Consider the following 8,121-nt stretch of genomic DNA (forward strand, 5'->3'; position numbering starts at 1 on the left):
TATATGAGGCAACTGAAAATACAATGGCTTGGGTTAGGTGCACCTTAGTCTTCAAAGAGACATCTTTGTTCTTCAGCACTTTAAAGAGGTCTTTTGAAGATTTGTCCAGTGCAATATGTCATCTATTGCAAAAGTATATGGATATTAGCCTATCACTGACAGCACTGTATTTCAAGATAGATCCTGACACATTCTTTGTAACAATGAATGCCATGCCATTCCTCTTCAATTTGTCATTCCTGGCATAGTAGATCATATGGTTGTCTGATTCAAAATAACCAAAACCAGCCCATTTCAGCTCACTAATCCTAGGATATCAATCTTTATGCGTTCCATTTCATTTTTGACAACTTCTAATTTTCTTGATGCTCCCTGGTGGTCTAGTGGTTAGGATTTGGCGCTCTCACCTCCATGGCCCGGGTTCGATTCCCAGTCAGGGAAGCCTTTCTTCTAGGAGCTCTGGTAGCATAGTGCCTAAGGCACTTGCCTGCTAACCAGAAGGCCAGCGGTTCAAACCCACCAGCCACTCCTCAGAAGGAAGGTTGGGCAATCTACTTCTGTAATGATACCTCTCAGAAACCCAAGAAGGGGTCACTATGAGTTGGGCCCGACTCAATGGCACATAACAACAACAACAACAATTTTCCTAGATTCTTACTTCATACATTCCATGTTCCAATTATTAATGGATGTTTTCAGCTGTTTCTTCTCATTTTGAGTCATGCCACATCAGCTTTTAGAAGTTCCGAAAACTTTACTTTATCCATATCACTAAGGTCGGCTCTACTCTGAGGAGGCAGTTCTTTCCCAGTTGTATTTTGAGTACCTTCCAAACTGAGGGGTTCATCTTCCAACACAGACAATGTTTCAGGGCTATTAATAAAGTTTTTCAGTAATATATCAGACAGTGTTTCACTGCTATTCATCAGGTTTTCACTGGCCAATTTTTTGAGAAATGGAAAGCCCCTTCCTTCTTCCAAGTGTGTCTTAGTCTGGAAGCTATGCTGAAACCTGTCCACCAAATACTTGCTGATACTGAAATACTGATGGCATAGCATCCAGCCTCACAGCCACATGCAATCCAGCGGAGTATGGCAAACTGACAGGTGAGTGGCTAGTAGCCTGACCAAAATTCTTTCCTGAGTGTAGCGGGTTGAATAGTGCACTTCCCCCAAGTTCATGTCTACTTGGAAGCTCAGAATGTGGCTATATTTGTAAATAGGGTATTTGCAGATATAATTGGTTAAGGATATCAAGATAAAATCATCCTGGATTTAGAGTGGACCCTAAATCCAATGACTACTGTCCTTATAAGAAGCGAAAGTTCACAGGGACGGCAGAGAACAAGGCCATGTGAAGGCAGAAATAGGCAGAGATTGGGGTTATGTGGCCACAAACCAAGAAATGTGCGGGGCCACGAGAAGCTGGAAGAGGAAAGGAAGGATTCTTCCCTGGAGACTTCAGAGGGAGCACAGTCCTCTTGACACCTTGATTTCAGACTTTGACTCCTAGGACTGTGAAAGAATGCATTCTTATCCTTTTAAGCCATCCAGCTTGTGGTAAACTGTAATGGCAGCCTTAGGAAACGAAGACACTGGGGAATTTGGAATTGAGTCTCCAGTTGATGGGGCAGTGACATGCAAACTCTGGAACTGTTGTTCAGCATATTTTCATCTTATTCACCAAGAAGCAAATAAAGGGAGAGATAAGAGTGAAGGGGACACTCAGGAGCAGTGATGGAGAGGGTGTCGTGATGGCTTTCAGCTCTCTGGTTCCAATATGTTCTTGAGGCCCACAGTCATCCGCCCCTGGGCTCAAAGAGAAAATCCTGTATTCTCATAGTAAATAATCATTTTGTTCAACCAAATCACTCTGGTTTAATTAATTGCAACCAAAGGAGTCTTCACTTATGAAGAGATTTTTTAAGGATAACTTGAAAGTCAAGTAATTACAATTTTTCCACTTTGTGTCTCAAACCTCTTCTGCTCCCCAGTTTTCCTCTGCTCTGCATCAGTTATCCAGATATTCAGCTAATGGGATCTATTATTTGGTCTTTTGAACTACCCTTCTAGATTATTGAGGGATAGTGGGAGTAACCAGGAAAGAGCTCAAAGAATGTTTTGAAAGATGACTTTCAGTATCCATAGTCTTTAGGTGATCTGGGTCTGAAAATCAGAATTCTAGAATAGCACTGCCCAAAATGTGTTCCTTCCAACATTGATTGGGAAAATGATATTATGAAAAGCAAAAAACAAAACAAAACAAAAAACTCTAAGGATTCCATGGCAAAATGAATTTTTAAAAATAAATTGCTCCCTCTTAGAGACCGATCGTTCACATTAGTATACTAAAGGTTATGACAAGTCCTGAAGTAAAAAACCAAAACCAAACTCACTGCCATTGCGTCTATTCTGACTCATAGTGACCCCTGTTGGGTTTCCAGGGATGTAAATCTTTACGGAAGCAGAGTGCCTCACCTTTCTACTGCATGGAGCAACTGGTGGGTTCAAACCACCAACCCTTTGGTTAGTAGCCAAATGCCTTAACCACTACACTATACTATTTTCTTTACTGCTCCCTACAGTAAAGAAAGGAGATTAAATTTATTTAGGCCAGGATTTTCCGCACTTATTTGAAGAAAGATTCTTTTTTTCTTCTGAGTTAACCATATTGGCAACATTTTAGAATGTTACTTAAAACTTTTGTTTAACTCTGTGCTTTATAGCCATGCTGAGTCTGAGGTAGGCTCACCTTGGAACTTTTGATGCTAAAACCCAGAAAAACCTTATCCCCTCACCCACCCATCTCATAGCCCTGAATTAGTCATGCAACTACTCAGAAGAGCAAAGAATGGTCCCAAGGTCACATGCTGTGGGGGATGCTTCCTTGTGGTCTCTTGTAGATCCTACATTCCCCTTCGAGTCCTGACTTCATGACTTTGTTTTAAATCTTTTTTGAGATATAATACATACGAAAAAAAGAGCACAAATCACAAGTGTACAGCAGTGAATTTTCATAAACTGTTTCGCACACACTGTAACCAGTATTCAATTAAGAAACAACATTATTAGCCCTCGGAAGCCCCTTTATGCTCTTTTTCTTTCTCCTCCCCGGCAAAGGTAACTGACTTTGTACCTTTTTTTTCCAACTAAATGTGTAAATCCTAGTATCTACATATCAATAGGAGCTCTGGTAGCGTAGTGCCTAAGGCACTTGACTGCTAACCAGAAGGCCAGCGGTTCAAACCCACCAGCCACACTCCTCAAGGAAGATTGGGCAATCTACTTTCATAGTGATACTGCCTCAGAAACCCAAGGAGGGGTCGCTATGAGTCGGGTCTGACTCAATGGCACATAAGAACAACAACAACACATGTCAATACTTCATCTCCATGTATCCCTGTAGTGTCTAGAGTAGGGCTTAGTAAGTGAAGCATAGTTAATTGGGCTCATGTACAAGCATGAATGAGCGCAGTGGTGGTTCAGTGGTAGAATTCTAGCCTTCCATGAGAAGGGTGGGGGAACACCTGTTTGATTCTCAGCCAGTGCACCTCAAGCATAGCCACCATCCGTGTCTTAGTGGAGGCTTGCATGTTGCTATGATATGAAACAGTTTTCAGAAGATCTACCAGAGTAAGATAGACTAGAAGAAAGTCCTGGTGATCCACTTCCAAAAATTAGCCTATGAAAAACCCTATGGGTCACAATGGTCTGAGCCCCAACTGATTGTGCAGATGCCATGAGTTGAGAACTCACCTGACAGTAGCTAACAACAAAGCAAGCATGAACCACAGAAGCACAGCAGCCCACCAGACTCCAGTGTAGTGCCATGGGAGGGCCCTGGAGTCAGACTCTGGGTTCAAACCTTGCCTCTAAGATTGGCTACCTGCCTGATCATGGGAAATTACTTAAGTTGTTGTTTTTTTTTTTTTTTCCCAATAATACTTTATTATGTTTTGAATAAAGGTTTTATATAGCAGTTTAGGTTCCATTTAACGATTTCTATACAAGTTGTTCAGTGACATTGACTACATTCTTCATAATGTATGAACATTCTCATTATGTCCCTTCTGGTTGTTCCATTTCCATTAATCCAGTACCCCTGCTGCCTTATATTCTCATCTTTGTTTTAAAGTGATTGTTGACTGATTATGCTCATAGTGATCCTACAGAACAGAGTAGAATTGCCCTGTAGGGTTTCCAAGGCTGCAAATCTTTACAGAAGCAGACTGCCTCATCTTTCTCCTGTGGAGTGGCTTATGGGTTCACACTACTGATCTTTCAGTCAAATGCTTTAGTGGAATGCTTTAATCACTGTGCCACCAGAGCTCCTTGGTCACATTCAGGTGTTTTTTTTTTAAAGGAACACAATACTTAAGACTGATACTCATTATTTTTTGAGCCAACTTGTTATTTAGCTACAAAGTGACATCAGGGTTCATTTCAGTTGAAAATCTGAGGAGTTCTTAATCATAAGGAGTTCTCCAGTCTCAAGCAGTCCAGTAGGTCCTTTTTATTTATTTATTTAAAGCAATCTAAGGTTCTCTTCCACCTTTTTCTCCAATTCTACTGGGGTCCATCTACTGTGGCCCTGATTAGAAGAGTTGTTGGTGGTACTTGGGCCCCATCTAGTTCTTCTGGTCTTAGGATAGATGAGGCCGTGCTGTGGTTCATGTAGATTTTTTGTCCTATAGAGTTGTTTCTTCTTTGAGTCTTTGGTTTCCCTTTTTCTCTTTTGCTCTGGAATAGTAGAGACTAATAGTTGTATCCCACAGAAATTAGTTAATCTTAATGGACTTAATTTCCTGATTTGTAGAAAGGAGACAATCTATTTCATAGGGATGTTGTGAGGATTAAGTGAGGTATTTATAGGAAGCTTCTAGGAAAACAGGATAGCTGAAGCCCAGAGAGCCAGGGGATGGCGGGGGGGGGGGCGGAGTGTTAGCGAATGAACTGAGTGGTATATGAAGGGCATTGTAGGTGGTGCACTGTAAGGGCTTTGCATTTTATTCTATGTATGGCTTTGAGAATTCTCAGTATGTTTGGGTGTCCTTGGATTGTAAAAACAGTTAATGTGTGTGACTGCTAACCAAAAGGTTGGTGCGCCAAGTCCACCCAGAGGCCCAGGGGTCTCAGAAGAAAGGTTTGGTGATATACTTCCCAAAAATCAGCCAATGAAAAACCATATGGAGCACAGCTCTAGTCGGACACATATGGGTTTTGCCAAGAGTCAAAATCTACTCAACTGCAACTGGTCTGGTTTTGGGTAAGTCCATGTGTACACTCTCAAGGTATCCTGCAAGGGGCACTGGCAGTGGCTTTGACTGACCTTCCTGTCCTGGCCTCCCCCTTAATTTGCTCTGTGACTCTGGGAGATTTCCTTAACTTCTCTGGATTATCATGTCCTTTACCCAGGTTAGATGTACTAAATTTATGGTTCTTGCTATTAAAAAAAAAGAAATTAATGCTCCTAGCCCCTTCCTTTATAGGGAAACTACACTCAGAAACATAATGGCTGCTCTGGCCAAGGCAATCTTACTCAGGACCACTAGAGGGAGGCTGGTGAGTCTACCTTTGCAGACTTGAAACTTTAAGAAAAGGCAGGGCGTGATTTAAAAAAAAAAAGTTGGAATCACTTGCTCACTCCCAAGATCTGTTTCTAATTATACACAAGGCTAGACTCTTAACCACATACATTTCCAGCCAGTCCTAGAAGTTCAGACTCCTTTTTCATTGTCCTAGCAGTCAAGTGGGAGCTCTGGTAGTATAGTGGCTAAGACACTTGCCTGCTAACCAGACGGCTGGTGGTTCAAACCCACCAGCCACTCCTCAGAAGGAAGGTTGGGCAATCCTACTTCCGTAGTGATACTGCCTCGGAAACCCAAGGAGGGGTCGCTATGAGTCGGGGCCGACTCGACGGCACATAACAACAACAACAACAAGCAGTCAAGTGGCAAGCCACACACTTTAAGATCAGAAAGGTGGAATGAAGGATCACTGATATGGTGCCCCTCTGCCCCTGCCAGCTATCAAGAGCCTACTGGGAATGAGAAGCAACTATGTTAACATTCCCTATAAAGTGCCCTAAATAGCTAAGATTTTACTTAAGTGCCTCTCCAAAGTCTTCCAAGTAATTTTGTAATTACTTTTTCTCTTCAGGTTCAGTGTTAGAAGCTCCCCAATGATCATCCTCCACCCACATCAAAGTTGAAACAAAATAATTTGGACAGTAGTCCTTCATATAATGAAAATCCAAACTTGAAGGCTATAAAGGCCTTGTGCTCAAATGAAAGGAAAAATTACAAAACAAGGTAAACTTTGGAGTACATATTGTTAATGCAATATAAGGATGTAATAATATTAACCATTAAGTGACTTTTCTTCTTCCTTCATTTCATCCTTTTAGCACTCTAGCCTAGGTCCTGAAGCTCAAGAAACTAGAGAATCTAGGAAAAAATTCATTTATGCATTCATTGAGTAAGCTTTTTTTCTTTTAAGTATATTTTGACCTAATTTCTGATGAACAGAAATGTTGCAGGGATAATCCAAAGAGTTCCTGAATACTCTTCTTCCAGATTCACCAAATGTTAACATTTTACTATGTTTGCTGTATTTTCTCTTTCATATTGTTTTCTGAATGATTTCAGCGTTAGTTGCAGAAATGACACACTTTCACCCCAGTGTCTATTTCCTAAAAATAAGGACATTCTTTTACATAACCACTGTACAAGGATCAAAATCAGGAAATAAACATGAACACATATCATTTTTTAATCTACAGACTTTATTCAGATTTTTCTAGTTGCCATTAATATTTTTTAATAGCAAAAAAAAATCTCAGATGCTATGTAGCATTCAGTTATCATGTCTCTTTACTTTAAACTGAAACTGTTTCTTGTGTTTGCTTTGTCTTTCCTGACACTGACATTTTTGAAAAGTACAAACACAATATTTGGAAGAAAGTCCCTCAATTTGGGTTTATTTGATGTTTCTCCATTATTAGATTCAGGATGTACATTTCTGTCTGTATCCCAGAAAAATGATGGGCATCACATCAAGGGGCATATGGTTTTGGTATGTTCCATCACTGTAAACTTGCCGACTCATAGCAACCCCTCCTTGGGTTCCCAGGGCAGTATTTCTATGGAAGTAGATTGCCCAATCTTCCTTTTGAGGAGTAGCTGGTGGGTTTGAACCACCAGCCTTCTGATTAGCTATCAAATGTCTTAGGCACTATGCCACCAGAGCTCCCTGGCTAAGGTGGTAGTAAATATATTTTGACAACGCATTATATATTAGGAAATGTATTACAGTCTAAAAAGTTGTTACCCACCCCCCCCACCACACACACACAAGAGCTTTTATCTATATGGGTTATATCTATCAGTAGTTACTGGATTAGAAATTAAAACAGAGAAATTTTTAAATGTTAATTTGTTTAAAAGTAATAATAATAAACCTATTCTATTATAAAATCATTAACATGTTTCATGAAAAAGCTTTGTTTTTTCAGAACAACAACAAAAAAACTAGTGAGTGTCATTGTTTTACATCTTTGCAAACCTCTTTAATGCCTGGCCTAATCCTTAAAGTTTTACAGCCTTGGAAACCCAATGGGGCAGTAATACTCTGTCCTATTGAGTCGCTATGAGTCAGAATTAACTTGGAAGTATATGAGGAAATAATAAGCATATGTAATTGGAAAAGGAAAGGGCATTTTAATGGCCTTCTCAGGTAATTGTGGGTAATCTTTGATACTATGCCAAAAGTCAAAAAATGGTAGTTTCTTAAAGGTTAGTTGTAAAGTACAATTTGAAACCCTATCAGTGAACATTTTGCTCTCTGCCACATTAAAATTCATTGGCCTGTGCAAAAACGGCAAGGAGGCCACTTGTTCTGACCTCCTCTAATCCCACAAGAGGAAGACAGAATCACCATCAATAGTCCAAGGCCTATTCCTGCCAGGCCAGACATGCTGCCTCCTTCCAGCCCTTTCTCCAACCGTTCCTCCCAAAGCACCCACTACCTCTCTCCTGGGTTCGATAATTCACTGCAGTGGCCACACAGAACTCACAGATTATGGGGTTTATTAGGGAAGCACCACAGGCTACAATTCAGGTTC

The 8,121-nt window shown here is 40.6% G+C and overlaps 1 non-coding gene across 1 annotated transcript; it reads left to right on the forward strand.

Annotated features, from left to right (window-relative positions):
* The first annotated feature begins 369 nt into the window (after positions 1-369).
* TRNAE-CUC lies at positions 370-441 on the forward strand. Its single transcript has one exon. It is a non-coding gene; the product is annotated as a tRNA-Glu (tRNA).
* The last annotated feature ends 7,680 nt before the right edge of the window (positions 442-8,121 follow it).

This window comes from Orycteropus afer, unplaced genomic scaffold (genome assembly GCF_000298275.1).
Source record: "Orycteropus afer afer isolate SDZICR_OR568_19922 unplaced genomic scaffold, OryAfe1.0 scaffold00016, whole genome shotgun sequence".
NCBI lineage: Eukaryota > Metazoa > Chordata > Mammalia > Tubulidentata > Orycteropodidae > Orycteropus > Orycteropus afer.